The sequence below is a fragment of the Myotis davidii genome, unplaced genomic scaffold, assembly GCF_000327345.1.
Source record: "Myotis davidii unplaced genomic scaffold, ASM32734v1 scaffold573, whole genome shotgun sequence".
Classification (NCBI taxonomy): Eukaryota; Metazoa; Chordata; class Mammalia; order Chiroptera; family Vespertilionidae; genus Myotis; species Myotis davidii.
Window position 1 is genome coordinate 2398545 of NW_006285997.1, and position 23543 is coordinate 2422087.

A 23543-nucleotide genomic window follows, 5' to 3' on the forward strand; every position below is an offset into this window, starting at 1 on the left:
AAAGTCTATAGTAGTTTGGGTTGTAATTTATTTGTAAGGTTTTAGATTCGTTTTATTTAATACCTTTAAAAATTAATTTTATTGTTGAGAGTATTACAGATGTCTCCCATTTCTCCCCCCTTTGTCCCCCTGCTCCCATCCCAGCCCCCAGGCCTTCACCTGTCTATGGTCTGTGTCCATGGGCTATGCATATATGCTTATAAGTTCTTTGGTTAATGTCTTCCCACCCTCCTTCCCACCTTCCCTCTGGGATCCCTTGGGCTGTTTCATGCTTCCGTGTCTGTAGGCCTATCTTGTTTATCCATTTATTTTTTTCCTTAGATTACACATATAAGTGAGACCATGTGACATTTTTATTCAAGGGTGGTCCCTGAGACTCTAAAGGACTTTAAATTATATGGGAGATTTAAATGAAAGAGAATGCCCCTCTCAACGTGTTTCTTCCTAAATCCCAGCTCCCCTATCCTTTGTCATTGCCTTTGCTAATGTATAGTGTGTGTGCGTGTGTGTGTGTGTGTGTGTGAGAGAGAGAGAGAGAGAGAGAGAGAGAGAATAGAACAGAACTCATTATTTCTAATGGCTGAATAATATTTCAAAGTAATGTCTGACCTAAGATAATGCTTGAAATGTGAGCACAAACCATGTTAGGTTTACCACAAGGAATTTTGTTCATGTTAATCCAATGGAGAATGGAAGGGCCCCTTAGACAATGTTCTGGGCTAGTGTTAGTAGAGAATATACTTTCTAAGTTATTCCAAACAAAGGAAGATAATACAAAACCCGATTGTGCTCTTGACTTGCTGCATTTATTTAAATTGTATAAACTAATTAAGTTTGGGAGAGAGGAGCCATCAGCTGAAAGTATACCACCAGGAGCTCTCTCAGGACTTCTCTCTAGGAGAGTTGAATCAAAACATACAAAATTGATTCTGATATATTTAGAATTAATATATATATATATAATTGATTCTAAAAAGAGAGGAAGGGAGAGGGAGAGAGAGGGAGAAACATCAATGATGAGAGAGGAACAGCGATCGGCTGCCTCCTGCACATCCCCCACTGGGGATCAAGACCACAATCCAGGCATGTGCCCTGACTGGGAATCAAACTGGGGACCTCTTGGTGCATGGGACGGATGATGCTCATCCACTGAGCCACACCAGCCAACCGTCATTCTGTTCTTGAGCAATAACCCTACTCACGACTAAAATACAGCTATGAAATCCCTTGCGGGTTTCTTCCTGAGAGTGTGAAGCCAGCTTTGAGGAAAACAGAGTTTTTTTCTTAGAATTGGAAGTGTGAGGTGTGTATGTGCATGTATGTGGGTGGGAGGGACGCATGATTCATTCTCTCCTTCCTACAACCATGTAAATGGAATTGCACAGTAGGTAGCCTTTCGTGTCTGGCTCCTTTCACTCGATATAATGTTTCTGAGAGTCATCTGGGTTGTTATGCTCTGTTTTAATGCCAGGTGTGCTTTTTGTTGTTTTGTTTTCCCTTCTCCTTTAGTCGGGTTTGCAGAGGTATAATTAGCACAGTAACTTTCACCCTCTTCAGGTGTACAGTTCTTTGATTTTATAAATATATGCAGTTATGTATTGTATATCCACCATAATCAGGATATACACTATTTGCATCTCTCCAAAAAAGGCCCACGTTGACAATTTCTTTTGCCTTTGACCACTAGAAGATCATGGAGGGCAAGTGTTGAAGTTAATTGATTGCTATCAACCTCCTTATCTATTTAACTTTCAGGATTACCCAACGGTAACCTGAGGAGAATGCCCCCTACCCCCACACCTTGTGAACCATTTAGAAAGGGGGGTCGCCATAGAGAAAATAGATGGCATATGTTGCTCTCCACTGGATGACCCCACTTTGCTTAATCCAGATGTGGTAGATCTGCAGGATGGCCCAGAGCCCCCGCCCCTTCCAACAGCGAAGCAAGACTGGCGCCCATCATTCTGAAATGCATCACAGTGTCTTCCACTGGAAGTCAGGGATGGCCAGAGCCAAGTAAGAAAGCTCAGCTCAAGTTTGCCCTCAGGGTACAGCATGAGGCCAAACCTACCTCATTCACTAATCATTCTCCCTAACTTACAGCCATTATTCAACTTTGTTACTTACACACAGGTTCTGAATATAACACATGACTTACACGCAGACACACAGAGTTCACAGATGTCAATAGGAATGAAGAGGGTGTGGCTTAACTCATCATGTTGATAAGCCCCTTGTGGGTCTTAGCCCTCATCTAAGATGAAAAGGAAAGAACCAAAGAAGATTGCATCTTCCTAGGAGTTTTGCTCAGCCTACTATCACCTCTTTGATTTTTAATATATTTTTATTGATTTCAGAGAGGAAAGGAGAGGGAGGGAGAGATAGAAACATCAGTGATGAGAGAGAATCTTTGATTGGCTGCCTCCTGCATGCCCCGCACTGGAAATGGAGCCTGCAACCCGGGCATGCACCCCCCCCCCCCCCACTGGAGATCGAGCACTCAACCTGGACATGTGCCCTGATGCAGAATCTGCGACCTCCTGGTTCATGGGTCAACGCTCAACCACTGAGCCACCCTCGCCGGGTGCCTCTTTAAGTCTGTTTATCACACGCTCACACAATGGGGAAGATTCTGGCAACACTTCAGAACTCAGTGGCCTGAACAGCAGGCCTGTCCTGCCATCAAATGGCGCCACAAAGGTGCGGGAATGTGGGTTTCAAAGGACGCTCCCTTGATTGCTTTCTTCTCACCCCCAGAGGAATAGCTTCCATGTCTAATCAGATGAGGTGAAGAAAAGAAAATTGCATTTATTTCAAGCTTATAGTCTAGCGACTCTAGCCAGATGGGCGCCCGCTTAAGTTGCATGGGAATATAATTCGATTTTTCCCCATCTCACTATCCCATGTTGAGTTGCCTCTGACAACTGATAAAATTCACATCTCTAAGCGAATCTAGGAATTAAATATAATATGCAGAGTGAGCACACAAATGAAGTCATGTGCCCAAAGTTAAAAAGGGGGGAGTCAGACCAGCGTCACAAAGGAACATTCTCAGCTCGGTGCTGGTGAGACAGAGCAAAATCACTCACAGTCACATTCCAAAACTCTTCCAATTCATAGTTTCCAACACCATGAGAAGGAACAGTCTAGAGAAGTTGGTTACCAAGTCTGAGACACATTTTCTCATTAAAATTGGAGACAGGTTCCACTTGAAATCGTTTTTTCGAAGGCTGACCTAAAACTGCTTGTTACAAAATAAATGAAAATTTTTGGAGATGTGAGACATTAAAAACGTTAGCACCAATGAGCACTTCCCACTCCCCGACTGCACTGGGCCCGCCTTGAGAATTCTCCGCTAGGGGATGTCTTCGTTTCCCGCTTGCGATTCCCAGGACTCCGGGTTCTCGGTTCCTGCTCTTTGGATCGCTGTCCTGTCTCACAGGTTGAAGGGCTGGGGAGCGATGCGCTGGAATTTGGTTTTCCTTATCTGTCATTGAGCATTTCTAACCCCAGTGGTTTGGATCTAGAAACAGAATTTTTTTTCTTTCTTCTAAATAAATCAGTCTTAGGAACAGACATGCAAGGCATGGGTAAAACAAGCTTTTTTATGGAGTTCCATCCTCCCTCACTAGGCCCAGTGGGGAAAGGCAGGGACTCGGGCCAAGTCCAGAGAGAAAGTGAAGTGGTCATTCTCCCCACTCCAGGCTGCACAGTCAGGGCGGAGGCCCCGGAAGCAGCATCTGCCGCAGCAGAGGGGTGACAGGGTGACGGGGGGCCCGGTCACTGCGGCTCTGTCACGATGCCATCCCAACTCAGAACAGGCTTTAGGGTCATGTCCCACCAATCATTTTTATTCTTTGTCCATCCTCTCAAGGATGTTTTTAACCATTGATTTTTAGAGAGAGTGAGAGGGAGGGAGGGATGAAGAGGAAGAGAGAGAGAAGAATCGATGTGAGAGAAACACATCAATTGGTTGCCTCCTGCACGCACCCCAACTGGGCCAGGGATTGGACCTGCAACCCAGGTACCTGCCCTTGACTGGAAACTACACCCGTGGCCCTTTGGTGTGCAGGCCGATGCCCCAACCACTGAGCTCACTGGCCAGGTGACCCACCAATCGTTTTTAAATGAGGTCGTTAACACTTTTAAGTTTCAAAGTCAGATTGTTATAGAATTTTTACAAACTGCTATTTTGTAATCAGTGTACATCAGCCACCTTTTTGTTTAAGATCTGCAGCCTTCAAATAATGTGGGGGACCATTTGATGACGCAGAGGGTAGAATCATTGCTGAGCAATATTTCCTTGAGCCCTCCTAAAGGGCATATCTCTAAGGACCCTCAGGGTAGCCATTCTTTAGGGCACCACCATCTCCCCTTCTGTAACCAGCCTGGGCACACCTGCGTCTCACCCACCAGGCCGTGCATCAGCAGCCAGGAGTGTATGCTGTGCGTCACGCGGATTGCCGAGTTGCCCGCACGGGGACTGTTTTGTTCTTTCATAAGGTTGATTTTTCTTGTGTACGTTTTACTTGGGCAGATGTAACAGTTCTTGTCCTTTAGTGGAGGGAGCTTTGCAATTCCCCTGAAAACTGAAATAGGAAGAAGGCGTGTGTGTTTCCTGGGACTTCATATTGACAAGTTGCATATACACTGGCTCTCACCTGTGACATTGTCCCACCTTTGAGGTCACAAACCATGTGTTCCCAGTAATGATGAAGTACCAGAGCAGTGGGGGAGGCTAGACCAAGTTCAAGAACGTCTCTTTAACCTGCCATGCTAACACACGTTTTGGAGAGGGAATGAATGGGATAGAATTGCCCCTGGGCAGCTGGGAACTGTGTAACTAACTGCCCAGCCCATCTCGGGTCGCCACGGCCTTAATTCAGGGCATGCCCGGGGGAGGGGAAGGTAAGGGAGCTTTCATATGTGTCCAAGTGAAATAGGTGACCCATATTCCCTTTCTCTCCAGGTCAGTGGACATGAGCCAAGGCAATCTGTGGCCTGTTATTATTGCCTATTGATGTTCTCAGTTCTCTAAGCCCAGGATTTTGTCTTGAATATGCAAATGCAAGTGCTCTGGGTACCCCCATAATCCTGCATTAGAGAGTCTGGTCACATCTGGTCACAAACCGAACTGTTTAATTTATGAGTGAAAATAACCTGCCTCGAGTCCATATTTCAAACTCGTCCTTTTGAGATTTTGTGAATGAAGCCAGTCCGAGGAGTGCGTACACGAACACATTTATCAGCCACCTAACCTTCATTTCCAGAAAACTTTGTAACCTTCACAGTGTGAGCAACAGGAAAATTCTGCCTTTAAAAGACATTTTTAATGTGAATTTTAAAAATGTTCCAGACTAACACTTTCTATTTCTGGTGTGCTAATTTTCCAATTCTCAAGTTAATAGCGGTAACTCAGAAGCAACGATGTTTTGATATTTTAACAAGCTGAAGGCATTTCTGAGATCATCTCCCTTTTGACTCTTTTCTTAAATAAAACTCAATGCTTCTTTTTCCCTAATGGTGAAACAGATTCTTATACCTAATAGAAATATTAGAAAATTAAGTATATTTTAAAAAAACGATTCTAGTAGCCATTGCTAATATACTTTACAGTCACTGTGCCCAGCCTCCCAGAGACCTTCTGGATGTTGTAAGATGCTGAGCACATGGGTGTGGACTATTCTTCTTCATGTTAATTATTCACCTTCTTTCCAATTGATGGGGCACCTCGGTATCACGAATTGAAATGTTTACTTCCGAGGTGTATCTGCAGATGAATGTTTGGGCTGTCTGCCACCCCTCGGTAACCAGGGGCATCCACAAATTTAAGAGCTTTACCTAAAAATGAATGGGTGAGATTCTGAAGACTCCATAGATCCCCATTTTTTACCCCAATTTGTATAGGCTCCTCTTAAATTCTGACAAAGTTGCCTTATAAATACAGCTCTTGCAGAATGGTTTCTGCCCCAGAGATTGCTCAGAGAATTTATTCCCAAGTCCTTTTTATTGGTCCCTCTGTCAATCAGCTAAAAGGTCTGGCAGGTTATTATAACCGGCTAGTTTGCATTTTTGTGGGTTTTTAAAAAATATATTATTATTGCTTTCAGAGAGGAAGTGAGAGGGAGAGGGAGAGAGAGAAACATCAATGATGAGAGAGAATCATCGATCAGCTGCCTCCTGCACACCCCACACTGAGGATCAAGGCCGCAACCCTCAGGAATCGAACCGTGACCTCCTGTTTCACATGTCGACCCTCAACCACTCAGCCACATCGGCTGGGCTGTGTGTTGTTGTTTTAAATAGGGGAATGCAAGCGGCTTTTAAAATATAGAGCAGATCACAAATATGTCCTTCTCCAGTTCCTTTATTTTTAAAATTAATTTTGCTCAACCCTCAAACTGAGAGAAGCCCTGGAGTCAGTTTTCTCAGTCTCAGGAGCTCTTTGCAGCAATAAAGCCCACTGACCTGAAATCCTGGTGCCTCTTTCAGAACAGGACGCCAGAAGGCCTGGGTGCGGGGTGCCCAGGGACACCCCAGTGCCTGCAGCCAGGGGCCCTCGCACATGTTTTAGATCCCCCCGCCCCTTTCTCTCTCTTGGGCCTTCATGGAAACGTGATGCGCACTGGCATTCATGAGCCGTGGTGAGGTCATGTGCGTGTTGGTCCCTTTTCTTCCTGGTGGGTGATACTAAATCCATCCCAGGCCGCAGTGCGTAGGGACAAGATATCTGTCGATTCTCTTTGATGCCCAAGGAGTTCCTGTGCTGGAAGACACTGACCCTTCCCGGGCAGGTGGCCCTGGGGAGAAGCCTCCCCCTTCCTGAGCAATAGCCCAGGGTGAACTCCTACTGTGTGCGCTGCCCCCCCTTCCCCCTTCCCCCAGCCTTCGCTTGGGGAGCGTTGGCTGCTCTGTTCATTTGAAACTCGACCTGACTATGGTGCCCCTTGCTTAGGGGCAGTGTTTCCTCATGCTCTAAAGTGGGATTAATTTTCGTACCTTCAGTTACCAGGTCCAGGAGGCGAGCTGCAGTTGCTATGGGAACGGTTACTGACTCTCCTGGCGTTAGCACATTTAACACATCAACAGGGATGCTGCATGACATAGGCCCATCTCCCTTTTCCCACCTGCCATTCCCTTTTCCCTTTCTGGATGGATTATTGCTGGGGACAGGAAAGGAGGGACTGAATTTCACAGCCAGGTTTATATGATATTAGAATGTCATAATCCTGGCCAGTGTTTTCAAAGAATATGTTTTTATTGATTTGAGAGAGAGAGGAAAGGAGAGGGAGAGAGTGATAGAACCATCAACGTTGATCTGTCTCTTGCACGCCCCCTGCTGGGGAATCGACTCACAACTCAGGCATGTGCCCTGTCTGGGAAATGAACCGGTGACCTCCTGGGGCCTGGGCCAATGCTCAGCCACTGAGCCACACCGGCCGGGCCTGGCCAGTTATTTTCATGGGCATTTCCTATCCAAAGGATGCATATGTCTACTCTCTACTTCCACCTTTGATTGGTGCTGGTTTTGACAGGCTCTCTAACCTCATGGAGAGCCTTGCAGAAAGAGAGCGAAATGGTGTTGGTACTCCTGGAGTGTGATTGTCAGAGTACTTGCATCGCATTCCTAGGCCATGTAATCTGTCGTAGCTCACATTTGCATATGAATGGATAATTTCAAAGCTTTATGTAAATCACACAAGGTGGTGAATATATTATCAAACCCATGGCCTTTCAGGGTAATTACAGGATGCTGCCATGTCAGCCAGGATGCCACCGGTGGAATGCGGGTGCTCTTCCAGTCAGGGTTTATTTCCATCCCGAAGCATGAGCTGCTTTTCCGTGTAATTTTTTATTTTGTTAGAAGAGAAATCTAACACCAGGGGTTGATACTAGTTGCAGAATATTGGAGATTAAAGGAATAAAATTCTGACTGGAAAAAAATATTAAAATGTGGACACTTTTAAGGTTGCTAATAAGTCTAAGTGTTTGAGTCACAGAGAAAGTCCCCTGAGTATATCGTCCAATGTACTTATTCTTACAAACTTTGTTTCTCTTGAATTTTTTTTATTTTAAAATAGTCCATGCTCATAGTCAAATGGAGCAGAAAGTACAACCTCCCGAAGTTACCCCATAGCTAAGCGGCTTTAGTCATGTAGGGGCTCCTTCCCTGTGCCTCCTTGAAGACCACTGGCTGGTTCTCCCTGTTCTCCCCAAGCCTGAGTGCCTCTTCTGTATATGGTGTGAGAAGGCATTGTGGGAGGGAGGAGGAGGGAGGGAGAGAGGGAGAGAGGGAGTACAGGGGGGAGGGTAGGAGGGAGAGAGGGAGGGGATGGCTCTGTTCTAAGTTTGACACGCATAATGTTAGACTTGAACCAGGATAAGTTACCTGATTTCCATGGTGTTCCACATGAGAAGAGCTGATCAGCTGACCCTAAGCTCACATTCCTGCCTTGAAATAATTGTAACCGAGGGCTCGTGACAAGACACTACAAAGGTGTATGGCTCCCGCTCCTTGATTCCTGTCGTCGTCTCTGTGTGCTTGTCCACCAGTCACAGGTGCCATAACATGAGGAGAGCCGTATAAAAGGGTCGCGGCATTAGGAAGGTTGAGAACCACTGCTATAAGGTATTACGTATTATACAGACTCCCCAGATACATTGAGCATAGCCTGAATAAACATAAATTCTTAAAATTAACTTGAATTGAGATTATACAAAATGCTGAAAATGTATTTCTTTTCGCGTTGCCCCTTAATATTCCCTTAAAGTATTTAACAAAGTATGATTGCCTTTTGCCTCAGTATAAAGGTGGCCCCTTGTAACTGTGTATTAATTGACTATAGAGTCTTCCCTACTGGCAGTTCAGTTCTTGTGCCCATAACCAATCCTCTCCACTTCCCAGATATTTGGAAACAGAGGCCATTCCTCATGGAAGGTACTGGGGGTGAACGTGCTTATGTTCACAGTCTCTAAAAGTGGACTCTTAAAACTATTATCACTGACAAATTTAAGTAGGTTATCGAAAAATCCTAATGTTTTGACTTTACAAAAGGGAATAGGAAATCCTTGGAGCCATAATGAGTTTCTTAAATCTAATTTCTACCAAAAATTGCTTTTCTTTTCTGTCATAAGTATTCCGATGATAAATTAGAAAGGTGCCCTAAGTATAGCAGTGGACCTGGTTGCTAGCATGAAGACATGCTTTAAGGATTTTCTAGAATCATGTTCCCGGAGGAAGCATGAGTCTGTCCTTGGCTGTATCTTTTTAAGGATTTGAATCCATAACCTGAATAACAGCATGAAAACTGTATGGATCAGACTTTTCACAATACTCAAATCAAGAGGCACATTTTATAATTAAAGATGTGTATGGAAATGTCCTAGCAGGCTGAACTGTGGGACAGATACCTAGGTTTTAATTGACCCAACTCCATTGACCTCTCAAGGAGATGAATTATGATGAGTTATGGAAGATGAATTATGCAATAGATTTGAGACTGGTGTAGACAGCTGCGGTAGGTGAAACATGACATTTATAGATCTCTCCTGACCTATCAAACCATGACATTTCTTAGCACTTGCAAAGTCATCTCACGCTATATATTCATTGATTCTTAGTAGACTCATGCATGAAGGCAAATACTGGGTAAGGTGGAAATCTGGCTGAGGAAGAGGGTTGGATGAGGCCACTGATAAACTACATATAAAAAGGGTAATTTTTTCTTTATACTTTTGCTATCTCTCATCCATGCAGAGCACAGTTCTAGGTGGCAATAGATATCAATCTGTTACACTAATATGGCTTTGCATAGAAATGAAGAGCCTTGAGTGAAGGTCACCACAGGAAAACTTGGCAGAACATCCTGACAGCAGCAGCAGGAGCTGATGAACTTGGGCTGTTCCAGTAGAGAGAATGTTCTGAAGATAAGAGGACACTGTTGGGCCCTGGCAAGTTTTGCTCAATGGTTAGAGCATTGCCCCTCAGATCAAAGGGTGGTGGGTGTGATTCCCAGTCAAGGGCACATACTTCAGTTGTGGGTTCGATCCCCAACAGGAGACAACCAATCGATGAGTCTCTCTTATGTCGATGTTTCCCTCTCTGCCCCTCCCCCGCCCCTTCCACTCTGTCTGAAAATCAATGGAAAAAATATCCTTGGGTGTGGATTTAAAAAATTTAAAAAGGAAAGAGGACACTGCTGGGCGAGCATGAAGCACTTCTGTTCTCCTGTGTGGGGTCTCCTAAACATGGAGTAACTGGCCCCTATGAGCTCTGCTCCGCAGGAGGGGAGGAGGGAACTCAAGTGAGGGAATCTTGGAACCCTAAAACTCAAAGCAGGACAGAGAGCTGCTAATGGGAAAGAAGAGGATGAAGCATATGGAAGGAAAAGCCTAAACATCTCTGATATTTAATGATAATTAACTTATATAAAAGCCTGCACAGATGCCAAACCATTTAAGGTTCATAAATTATATAGCCAGATTTTAATCATAAAATTTCCTGAGGAAAGGATTCATTCAAAGTTCACTAGTTAGAATTTATAGAGCAGCGCTACACCCAATTATGCAGTTGGTAAATGCTTTCCATAATACATGTGAGTTCCGTAGGGGGGAAAAAGCCCTTTAAAATTTAGACAAAAAATAGAAATAAGCTTTTAAGAAAGATAAGTAAAACAGTTAATCTTCAAGATTCATCCAATAAGGTTTTGTGATCAAAGGATATTTCATATAAAAAACTTCGAGGGTAAAAGAATTTATACCGAATTGTGAATTTAGACCATTTCTTAACATCCTGGTCACATTCACAGTTAGTCTTAGAAAAATTATTCAAATTGGGAAGAATCACTACAGAGGCAGCCCATTTATTGAGTAATTCTCTTTGAAAGTTTGTTTCCTGAGTAAAATATCCTCCAAAGCGAAGGTGTCCCAGCGTTCATATGAAAAGTTCTTATTCTCATCTCTCAGCCAATGTGCGTAAGAGGCCAAGCAGACAAGACCTGTTTCTCACCTTAACCCCCTTTGTAGCACTGCAGTGCTTTCAAACATTTTGGTGCTATTTATATCCCCTCTGAAAGAAAGCAGGATGTCATCAAGCACTGCCAGAGGAGGAAGTGAATGTGTCAACGGAAAAACTCCCATGGGAACGCCACCTTTATGGCAGGGCATCCTGCCCCAAGCCCTTAGACTAAGCCCTCCATCTGTATCATCTTCTGTGGGTAAATCTTCCTGGGGGCTCCTTCACCTCACTGGAGCGGGCTAAACATCAGCTATAAATGTTTACATGTTCCACGGAAGCACAGATGAGACTGTTACGAAAACACCTCAAGTTAGTCAGCTCTAAACTTGGTGTCCACGTTGATCCAAAGAGGCCATAGGAACTACCTTGTAGAGTTGCTGTAAGTCATTCGGGTTACAGGAGGGGCACAATAACTTTTGGTTCTTTTTCTGCCGTCTCATTTAAGGCTATGTTAAGTACGAGCAGAAAGAGAATTGGGGAGTAAGTTTTTATTCCTGCCAAACATCCAGGTCCCTGAAGGTCTTACATCCTCATGTTAAGTAAAGCTGCTGATGGTGATGATGGGCCCATGTCCTCCTGGAGGGAGGCTCCTGGGACAGCTTCCGGTGAATCCCGTGACTGACTGTGACACGTAGGCCTGCTGACCTGAGCTCTCGGCTTCCCCAGTTGTCCTGGATAAAAGAATAAGACATGTACCCAAGAAGAAAGCCACACTTGGAGAGGCAAGTTTCAACTGATTGATGGGGTTCCAGATTTCAGTTTTATTAAGGAAAGCAAAATCTTTGTCAGTGGCCAGGAAAATAGAAGGTGGGAAAATAAGATTTAAAACCAACAGGAGAATGGAGAGTGACTGCGGATGGGTATGAGGTTTCATTCTGTGGTGATGGAAAGTTCTAAAATTATGTTGCAATGATGGTTGCAGGACTCTCTACACTCAAAAACAGTGATTTCCACACATAAATGGATGCGTTTTTGATATGTAAACTATCTCTCAAGAAAGCTGCTAATTTTTTAAATGGTGAAAAGGTGGTTATTCCCCAACAGCACAGGTATTGATAACAAGAAGTCTTGGGTTCAGACTCCCACAACTTTACAGTTCACAGTTGGGTGGCCCCAGGCAAGCGATTTAATACGTATGCATCTCAGATTCCTTATCCCTAAGTGGAGATAAGAAGATCTCATCCTGGATTGTTGGAGGATAATTGAAATAATTGGGATGTTGTGGAAAACATCTATCAGAATCCATAGCTTAGAGAGAGCGCTGAGCAGGCTGGTCACTGGGAACGGGATTGGATGGTCCTGGCAGGGGCGGTAGAATGAAGTCTTCAGTGTGGGAGTTCAGAGCCTGGAAGAAGCCCTGGGAGAGAATCTGACCATCCCATTTCAGGGCATGTTCCTTCTATCAAACAGGGTAAGTTATAGGAAATTGATTTCTTTGTGTTCCCTCGATGAGCGCCTCTTTCTTCACACTTTCCCTGGACTACCTGGAGACGGGATCAGCTAATGCATTTACGCGAGTCTGTGTTGCAGACAGAACTTTCAGTTGGGCAGGATCCTTGAATATCTATGCGTTGGCCACCAGGGGAGCTGTATCCACTCACAGGGGTCCTGTTCTCCTCTCTGTATCCCTCATGTACCCCAAGGACTCATAAACCAGAAGGCGCCCAGCTTCCTGGGGCCACGCTGGTATTCTGGTCCATTACGGAACATGGACCCACTTCTGTGGCCAGGCCGGATCTCCTGGTTGTGTGTTCAAAAGCTCGTGTAAAATAGCAAAAATCATATATGGAGAGAGCAGAAAATCCTGTGACAGGCATGCACACTGACTAATTAGCTCTTTGTGTGTTAACAAGCTGTTTGGTTCAATTGGCTATAAAATGAAATGCCAGGCCACTTGTATTCATCAAACGTGTTTTACAGAACAAGCAGTAGAGGGAGCCCGCCTTAGCCCCGCCCCTCTGGTCATTCATTCACGTGGCTTCCACTTTCTCTCTCTGCTTTGCCACTGAAAGAAGCAGCAACAGCACCTAGCAAGGAGGAACTGTGCAGGCTATTTTGTGAAGTGTAATGTGTGATCGATTCGAAGTCATACTTTCTTCATGTGGGAATCTGAATTGTAAACATGAAACCGGACGACCAATGGGTCCCTGCTGCCTGTCACTACTTGAGCCAATTCAGCAGAGGCAGGGTTGAATCGTATGTGAGTGTTTATTCCAATATTTCTGACAGCATGGGAGAGCAGCCGGTCACCCACAGAAATCTCTCTAGCCCCCACCATGAGCCAGCTGCTGATATAGGGTCGGACAAAGATTACATGGGGAAGTAGGGATTACAGGCATGGGGAAGTAGGCAATGCAGACTGGAGTGGGACCCCACTTTTGGGGAAGCAAGGTTGTTAATCTCTCCATGATAATAGGCAGTTCTTGAATGAGAATGGACCGCAGTCTAAGGTTGATTCCCAGGTCCCAGGGGGCTTACAACTCCCAGTCAGGTTAGAATGTCCTTTCTTTAACCAGCACAAGGCAATCATGGTTAACAGAGCATGCTTAGTATTTCCCGTGACCGTAGCTAGTCCTCAGTGTTCTATTTTTGCCCCTTATAAATGGAGAAGGGGGGCGTCTGTGCCTTAGGGAGTGGTTCCCAGCGTCCCCCAGTCTGCGGCACAAGTTGAAAGAACCCCGGCAGCGCCCTGTGCTGGGCCTGCCTAGACAGTGCCCAGGGTCCCTTTAAAAAGCCAGAATGGGAACTTATGTCAGCTCTTACTTCGCTCCAGAGAGGAGCTCCCTTGATCTCTGGAAGCTCTTCGTTCTAGATCTGTCAGAATCCCAGGCCAGGCCCCCACTGCCGCCTCCCCCTCGATCTCTCCGGGAGCTGCAGTGTTAGGCTGAGTCGCACACGCTGGCTCATCTTTGATGTGTCTCACGCTTTGATTTTTTGTTTTGTCTGTTTTCCTCATTCTCAGTCTCCCACTCGATTCATCGATGATTATAAAATATCAAAGCATCAAACCTGAACTCCCGCTCTACTGAGAGCAGACACCCTGGGCTTCCTTCCTCGCAGCTCCGAGGCCCGGACAGTGGCTCCAGGTGGGACACTTACTAGTACATGCCGTCATTTTCCAACAAGAAGGCGGCTGGGCGGACTGGGCCTTTGATTCTCACATTAGTCCATGCTGATGTCTGGGGATTCTTGTGGTAAAAATACAAAGAGTGCCTGGTGCTTCGGGCAGTCATTTGAGATGATTCCGGCTTCTTGCAAGCATTACTGTGTAGGTATAGAAAGCAGTCTTCTCTCTTCCAAAGGCTGACCTTGGCTTAGTCTGTTGAAAGTGTGTCTCATTGCTGGGCAGTTATACATACTCTGTATTTGAAAAGGAGACAGGTGCCCAGTCGGTATGGCTCAGGGATTGAGCTATGAACCAGGAGGTCACAGTTCGATTCCAGGTCAGGGCACGTGCCCGGGTCATGGGCTTGATCCCCAATTCAGGGTGTGCAGGAGGCAGCTGATCGATGATTCTCTCATCATTGATGTTTCTAGCTCCCTCTCCCTCTCCCTTCCTCTCGGAAATCAATAAAAATCTATTTTGTAAAAGAGAAAAGGAGATGGGGAAAATACATGCTTTAGGCGCCAGTGAGAGGGTGGCGGGATCTTGATATTTGTGTTCCGGAAGCAGAGGGTGGTGTGTATGTCCAGGTGGACACGTGACTGTTAAGTGAGGACTGATTTAGATCGGACAGGATGCTTCTCTGGACCTCATCTACGGAAGGCTGACTTCTGTGAGGGTAGCCCAGGGGTAGCGAGGTGCAGGGGAGGTTGTCACAGGGTCTGCAGGGCAGAGGGGAGGTCATGGGGTCTGGAGGGTGGAGGGAAGGTCACGGGGTCTGCAGGGCAGAGGGCAGGTCAGGGGTCTGCAGGGAGGAGGGGGGTCATGGGGTCTGCAGAATGAAGGGAGGTCATGGGTTGCAGGGAGCAGAGAGCCCTGCATGGGGTAGAAGGTTCTTCATGTCTTTTTTCTTATCTCTACAATAGGGTTGATTGGGTAACCTCACAGCGGTTACCCAATGCGTGATAATGTGAGAGGCTATGCTTCGTTAGCTGTGAAGTATTGCGAAAAATATACTTTTTATCATGAAAATATAGACTGCTTTGTAATCCTGGACTATTTTAGGGAATCTAGCAAAAGGAAGACTTTATATAACTTTATTTCCTTTTCTCTTAATTCCTCTGTGGACGGAGGCACTCCATCCACATATAAATAACTCTCCCTCCTCCCAAGTGCATGGCATTTTTAAGATTTCATCGAGAACAAAGGACAGGGAGGCTGCTGCAGAGCCGAAGCGGCCAGCCCGGAAATAACAAGCACTCTGAGAAAAGCTTTGAGCTGCTGGGATTTGAAAAAGTACATGTGCCATCTTATCCAAAGAGAGAAGTTATTTTATAACAATGAACTGCCCTAAGATGGGAGCAGTCAGGAGACAGTACAAAATTGTAGCCTCTTATACCACTTGGTTTTCTTTAGTGAACTTTATTTTTCACTAAAGGTTTTAGATTTACAGGAAAATGCAAAGAATTCCCATAGACCCTGCACCCAAAGTTTGCTGTTATTAGCATTTTACATCAGTGTGTTACATGTTACCATTAATGATACTGATAGTAATTGAAGTGCATACTCTGTTCAGATCCCCTTGGTTTTTACTTCATTTCCTTGTCCGTTCCATGGCCCTCCCCAGGCGACCACCCTGTGGTCACCATTGTAGTGGATGGGGTGTGGAGCGAGGGAGGGAGCAGAAGCGTGGATGTCTCAGATTTGGGATGTGAACTTGTGATCCCCTGTGATGGGGGTGCACTGGCCTCTGCCCATATAACCTGTACCTTTTGATACACGTCACCCATCACTACTGGAATGACAGCTTGCTGGGCCCAAAGACATTAAGCTGTCATCCAATATCACTGACATGGCCCCTGGTGGCTCTGCCCCCTCGCTACTTCTACTGATTAACTCAGGAAAGAAAGAAATCAACCTGTGACTAAGATACACTGAGGAGCCAGGCTGCTGGCTCAGTGGTTGAGTGTCCACTCAGGAACCAAGAGGCCACTGGTTCATTTTCCAGTCAGGACACAAGCCAGGCTGCACCAGTAGGGGGTGTGCAGGAGGCAGCCAATTGATGATGATGTTCCTCTCTTATCGATGTTTCTATCTCTCGATCCCTCTCCTTTCCTCTCACTCTAAAAAAATCAATGAAAACTTTTTTAAAAAAAGAAAAAGATATACTGATGAGCACAACAGAACCAGAGGAAGCATGAAGGAGGTCAAAGGAGACTGGGTGAAAGAAGGTGAAGAGATTAGCCAAATAACATATATGCATAACCCATAGATACAATGATGAGGTGATGGCCAGGGGCGGGGGTGGGCGGGCTAGATGGAGGTGGGCAAGGGAGGGGGGGATGGGGGACATCTGTAATAGTGTCAACAATAAATTTTTTTTAAAGAAAGAAGAGAACAAAGCACAGAAACCTCCAGCAAGCTTTTTCCACCTTCGTTGATGTATAATTGACAAATAAAATTGTCAGAGCTTTCTGAGCTTTCAAACTTAAGGGCAAGTGGGTGCCTGAAGGAGGTGTCTGTGAGTTTCAGGTCAGGTTCACGTGATAGCTCAATGGCATGATTGCTCGATCAACAGGCTCTGTGGGTAAAACCCAGGGAGCCCTCCAATTAAAATGAGCCCCCACCCCCAATAAAAAACAAACAAAACAGGAAGTAGATGTTTAATAGTAGAAGTGTGGTTAATAAGGAATCTTCCGATTAATTCCTAATATCGCTCCAGACAGACGGGTTTTACACAAGCACCCGACCCTGAGTCTGCCTTACGGTGATGTGGGAGATAACGTATAAAACAGTCTCAGTGAACACATAACTCTCTTGAACAAAATAGAGCTGTCGAGAAGACCTGAAAGCAGGTTCGTATTTTGTGAACCATAAATCATATATCTCTTTATTTTCAAAAGTGCAGTTAGCTACAGTGTTTCATCAGGGCAGAAGACAAGGTGGGGAGCACCGGGGGCCCCGTCGGGGTAACTCACCCGACAGCAGTTCAGTTCGGCAGGTGCACCGGGGTGGTGGCTGCTCTACCACGTCACCTTGCATGTCCTTATGGGCAAGGTCACCGCCCTGCACAGCGTGGTACTCGTATTTCACTCTCCTTTCTCTGGCCAGTGTTTATTTTAAGCTTCTATCAAAAACTCATTCTTTTTGTCTCCCTGGTGGTGCTTTTCAAACAAAGCCTCCCTCAGTCTCACTGAGAAGTTTTGGAGAAATTGGGCAAAAATAAAACAACATGTATCTATATCTATCTATCCATCCATCCATCCATCCATCTACAGACACACTTGAACCTTATAATAGTAAATGTGTATGTGTCTTCTCTAAGCTTGAAATAGAAGCCTTTTTTACACTCCCCCCAACCCCACCTTCCTTTGTCACAGGCAGATCACTACCATTCTAATGACAACTCCAGAGTCCGCAGTAGATCAGCAAGGCGGGCAGAGACCTTCCCGTTTGAAATATGTTTTGTATATTTCGAGGGCCTCCAATCTGTCCATGATGAACCAAGGCCTTCATGACTCCGGCTCATGGCTATAAAATGACAAATGGTGACATAATCTTCCCATCGTTCCTTCCCCCTAAGACATGGTGGGGACAATCAAGGTCATACAAGATGTAACCTATCGTTGTTTCCTCCTATTCCCTTTCCTTTGCAGGATGTTGACATCACCTGTCATATGTGCTGTGCTTTCCTCTGATCTGCCCACCTTCCTGTTCCCAGGCAGCTTTTAGACTCGGGTACAGTCTCAATGTTGCACGTCTAAGGAGGCACAGCATCTGTTTCTCATGCCCACCATGGTTTGGCTGATGGGCTGGGCTCTATAATGTCCTCCTTTTCCTTCCCTGATAGAGAAATGCATTGACTGGTGATGACATGGCGAGAGAAACTAATTCGAGTGTGTGACGGGCTTTGCTCATTCCAAGGCCCACATCGGTGACGTCCTATCTTAGGGAGGAGGCGCCCCTCTCAGTGTCGCTTGTCATGCCAGGCATGTGCTAGCCATCAGCAGTCAACACTCACAACCCACATGATTTACTGGGATAAGTGAAGGTTTTTATTTGAATTATTTGTTGACCTGCATTTGTCTCCCCTCCATACATGATCAACATAATGTTGATGTAAGATAAAATGTAGACCCCAATCTTAGAATAACTAAGAAGTACAAATTTTCATTTTACTAAGGGAAGGTGTAATGGCAACGCTGTCCGGCAGAGTTTTTTGTGGCGATGGGAATGAGTGTGGGCATGTATGCATGTGTGCATATGTGGCTACCGAGTGACTGGAATGTGGCTAGTATGACTAAGGAAGTGAATTTTACTTATTTCTACTGAATTCAAATTTAAACAGCCACAGATGGCTCATGGCTAACATACTGAACAGTGCAGTTTTCAAAAGATGGACATTCAGCGTAGACATCTGCTACCAGAAAAAAAAGCAAGGGGGAATCTCAAAGCCCCAAACTAAAGCCAACTAGAGATCATTTGATGTCATCTTACTCATTAGTATCCCACTTGGCGAAGGGGACTTTGTCAAAGACAAGAGTAGCTAAGATACTGCACTTTCTGCAAATAGGTCTTCCAGTCTTCAGTTCTACACCGGTAGGTCTTCTCATTCACCACCAATGGACGTGAACCCATCTGGAGAGCATTCAGGATCATTATGACAAAAACAGCAACTGACACAGAAGTAGCAGACATGTACACACGTGGGCACCCGATTGCTGATGGTCAGGAAGGAGAAGTAGGTACAGGCTGCACTAGAATCACCTGGAATCAGTCTGGAGAGAGAACCTCCCACAAGGAGAGTGCACGGGGACCACCAACTGCTTCTGGGTCGTGGATGAGTGGCCTTTGTGCCCACGTGGTTCTGATTCTGATGGAGCCCCTTTACCTTGAAAAGTCAGAATTACCCTGTCAGTTTCCCTCATTGCTGGGTCAGTAGTGAGTGAAATTGGAATGATGAATCTTCTCTCTAATTTTACAGGAAAAGAGGCCAGGACACATTTTGTTAAGTGCCTTCCTGGACCCTGAGCAAGGACTCATGGTGGGAACCCAGTGAGGGGGGAGGAGCTGTGCTGCCCCTGCTCTTTCCCATGACCCAGGGACAGAGGGCAAAGGAGTTTGAAGCAAAACAAACCATTTTACCTCAGACTCTTACACGTCATCATCTCTACCTCCTAGGCCTTGATGAATATGGTATCAGGGCCTGGTGCACGAAATTTGTGCATGGGTAGGGTCCCTAGGACCTCTAGTATTGTGATAACTATGTATGGTGCCAGGTGAGTGCTGGGAATATCGGGGAAACACTGTAAATTCTATAAATGTCTAACCCCTGCCATACACTTGAAACTAATTTTATTTATTTAGCAGTGAATGTTTCACTATGCCTTGCACAGAGCTTTCTCTAATCCTTTGAAGAAATAAAAAATGAATCTCAGAGTTTCCTGAATCTGGTAATATTAGAAGGAAAACATCTAAGTGAGGAGAAACTTGTCATACATTTTCATTTCCAGCATCTGTTGCTAAGAATTCAAAGGAAAGGTGATGATTAGAATATTCAGAAAAAGTACCAACATTAATGGGAAGAATTCAGGGAGACCAGAAAGTCCATCCCAAAATATCATGAGCGTCTTTTGGGTCACTGGTATGGCCTTGCTAATTCATTATCTCCACAGGTTTCTATTAAAATAAGAGAAATTGCCCTGGCCAGTATAGTTCAGTAGTTAGAGCAGTGGCCTGCACACTGAAGGGGCTCAGGTTCGATTCCCAGTCAAGGTCACATGCCTGGGCTTCAGGTTTGATCCCTGGCCCTGGTGTGGGTGTGTGCAGGAGGCAACCAGTCCATGTATCTCTCTTAGATCAATGTTTCCCTCTTTCTTTTTCTCTCCCTCTCCCTTCCCCTCCCTTCCTCCCTCCCTCCTTTCCATTCTCTCAAATAAATAAATGGGAAACATATCCTTGGGTGAGGATTAAAAAAAGAAAGACAGAGAGAGAGAAAGAAGTTGCTCTGAGAAAGCAGGGCACCGTCTGGGTAGAGTCCCAGGGCCACAGGCTTCATGCTCGCTTTCTTCTGCCTCCATTGAGCTGGTCTCTGTGCAGTTCCCTGATTGAAAAGCATAGGACCTGGTTTCACTTATGTGTGGCGTCTAAAACACAAAATAAATGAGCAAACAAAACAGAAACAGATTCATAAATACAGAGAATAGATCCTTGGTTGCCAAGGAGGAGTGGGGATGGGGGGCTGGATGAAAAAGGGGAAGGGGTTGAGACTTAAGATTGGTGGTTACAGAAGAGTGACAGGGTGTGAGGCCCAGCACAGGGAATCTAGTCAACAATCCTATAGAATCCTATAAAATAAAAGGCTAATATGCAAATTGTCCCCTCAGGAGTTTGACCGCTTGCTATGACATGTGCTGACCACCAGGGGGCGGCATAGACTAAAGGAAGGCCCCAGCCAGCAGCCAGAGAAGGAAGGCCCTGATTGGCCCTGATCACTGGCTAGGCCTAGGGACCCTACCCATGCACAAATTTCGTGCACCGGGCCTCTAGTATTGTGATAACTATGTATGGTGCCAGGTGAGTGCTGGGAATATCGGGGAAACACTGTAAATTCTATAAATGTCTAACCCCTGCTGTACACTTGAAAATAATATCATATTGAAGGTCAGCTATAATTGAGAATGTAAAATTAAAAAAAGGAAAGAAATCCCTTCTAGAATAAAAAAAAATAAGAAGAAAGAAAGGCACAGGCCTAGGGGACAGTGGAGGAATATATCTTTGGGGGTGGGGGTGGGGGGCAGAGCTGATGGCCCGCTAAGCACTGTGCCTGTTGAACCGGGACCATCATCATCTGGAAACATGGTTATATGCTTGGTTACAGTCTCCACTCATTTCTTTCCAGTAGGCTAACTTTCCCATGATTCCCACAGTTCTTTTTTCCAACATGAATACTTTCAGGGTGTCAGCTGCCCACATTCACCATGTCCTGAGCCGCAGATGAATGCATCTGAGTGTGTGTTTTAGCATCATCCATTCGGTCCAAACATGGTGATCTCTTAAAGCAAAAGCAAATAAGCACACCAATAAAAACCCTTTGAACATGACCTGTCTAGTTTGTAAGAGTTTCTGTATTCTATATGAAAAATAGGGAGGCGTTTGGAACGCATTCGGGTTGGAGAGAGGGTGAGAAAAAGGGAGAAATGTGTGCAGATATAGGCCTGAAATGCTGTTCCCACTGACACCCTGTCATCTGTCTATTTTCATGTCCTTAGAAAGTGGCCCAACTTTGCCTTCTTCTGTGCCTAGGACTAAGGTTGGTGGGGTGCCAGGCAAATGACCCGTTTCTGTGGCTGCTGTCCAGCCTGTTATTCCCACTGACTGCTCCGCCTTCTCCCCTATTGGGTTTTCTCAAGGATGGAGGCGGCCTGGCTTGTCTTTGTCAGCAGGCCCTCTACCGGGGCTGCCAGCCTGTGTCCGGGCTGCTAGGGCGGCTGGTGGCCTGGCTCCCGGCACCGCTTACCACGTCCTCCCACAGGAAGCACCGTGTCTTCCCAGGAGCAAGCAGCCCAATTTACCTTTCAGTCTCCTTGGCCGTAGGGTTAGCGGGCAGAGTTGGCGGGGACCGATGAAAGAACGGCTGACTTGATTTTTTGGCTGATTTGGGGAAGAAAATACAAGCATAAATATAAACTGGGGTACAAACAAAAACCTTGCAGGTTGTGGGAAATAACAGAAAAACACGTGTAACTTTCCCACACGCTGCCTCGAACCGATTCCCTTGCAGACCCTCTTCACTGCAGACGTCCTTCTGGAAAAGCAGGGAAGGGCATGTTCTTCTCTTTCCTGTTGGAGAGCTGCCTTTTGATTTGCAGTGAGGTTAACTGGTGGATGCAGAAAATTCCACAAATAATCTTAGCCCTTCTTGTATCGTCTTACCGGGAGCAAGCCTTCTACTCTGTAATAACCCGATTGGTGCTTCTCACCTTCTCACCAGCCAGGCCCTGACCCCTCACCCTTTACCACCTCCCTCCCTCCACCTGGCTCCCCATTTGCATGGACTGCTTTATTCTCCTGCGATTTCTGCAAACCCAGACTCTCCAGTGATCTCTGTTTCTCTCATCTTCTCGTCCACGTTCAATTGGTTGAAAACCTGCTTCCACTATTTCCCCATCATGGAAGTCCAACCCTCCGATTATATCACTTCTGGTTACTAGGTCCTTTCCCAAAGCTTCCCTCCAACTCCAGTATCTTGTATCTATTTTATGTTTAGTTTTACTTTTAAAATATCTTTTTATTGATTTCAGAGGGAGGAAGGGAGACGGGGAGAGAGAGAGAGAAACATCAACAATGAGAGAGAATCATTGATCGGCTGCCTCCTGCATACCCCCTACTGGGGATCGAGGCTGTAACCCAGACATGTGCCCTGACAGGGAAGCGAACCATGACCTCCTGGTGCATGGGATGATGCTCAGCCATTGAGCCACACTAGCTGGGCTCTTGCATCTATTATAAAAAGAAGAAAGAATTTCACAGCCAAAAATGCACATCTCTCTTTTGTGGACTTCCCTCTGGTATTTCATCACCCCTGAGCTCAGCTTCATTATCCCCATCCCTCACATTTGTCTGAAACTGGAACATCTTTGCAGATATTTTTTTATGCATCTTTTCCTCTGAGTCTCTCAGATGTGTGAGATTGTGAGAAAAGAAATAATTTGCCCAGGAAGCATGTGTCTCTTTTGTACCAGGGAGTGGACTGTTCCTTAAGCTTCCCAACAGTCTAATTTCTTCTGCCGAGTGTCGCGGTCAAAGTCGGCGTTACTGTTTGCACAGTTCCTTTATCTTCTGTTGTCTTTTTCGGCACTGCTGAGGATTCTGGACCCCCCCACCCACCCCTTCCTGCCCTGAGCAGAAATCGTGGCTCTTTCAGGGTCTTCTTTGTGTTTCCTTCCTGGCTTTTTAAGAATCCACTCCGATTATCTTGGCCTCCAACATGCTATCCCCAATCCCTCCTCTGGGACAAACTGCCTGGCGATTATCTTATCAGATTCTGTATTCACATCAGAAACCTTCCATCAGAGATACTACCGGCCTCATTTCTTCAGCTCTTCCCCATCCAGTTCCCTGTCCTGCAGCCCTGCCTCTGGGGAAGGGGTGCTCAGGCCTTGACTGCAGGATGCTGACTCGCTCCAAAGCCAGGATCTCGTGGCGGGGAGGTTGGCTCCTAAGCACATGTTCTAGACATTGTTTTTGCTTCATTCTCGCCCAACACTCCTGAGAACAGAGCTGAGCTTTCACAGAGCACTTTTTCATCAAAATTCAAAGTGCTTTGAACACGATCCAGCCCTGCGGTGCGCCTGTGTGGTGAGTGGGTGGCGCGTATTTTTATCTCCTTCTATTTGAGTGAAGGCAGAATCCACTGCACCA

At 45.7% G+C, this 23543-nt stretch overlaps 1 protein-coding gene and 1 long non-coding RNA gene across 2 annotated transcripts in view; both read left to right on the forward strand.

The window, feature by feature from the left end:
- The window catches only part of ELMO1 (engulfment and cell motility 1), a 396326-nt gene that overhangs the window by 239602 nt on the left and 133181 nt on the right, over nucleotides 1-23543 (forward strand). The window lies entirely within an intron of this gene.
- Nucleotides 19784-23543, forward strand: part of LOC107182051 — a 13649-nt gene continuing 9889 nt past the window's right edge. Inside the window, exon 1 of the long non-coding RNA XR_001512768.1 lies at nucleotides 19784-19795. This is a non-coding gene — a long non-coding RNA (uncharacterized LOC107182051). The remainder of the gene's footprint in view (nucleotides 19796-23543) is intronic.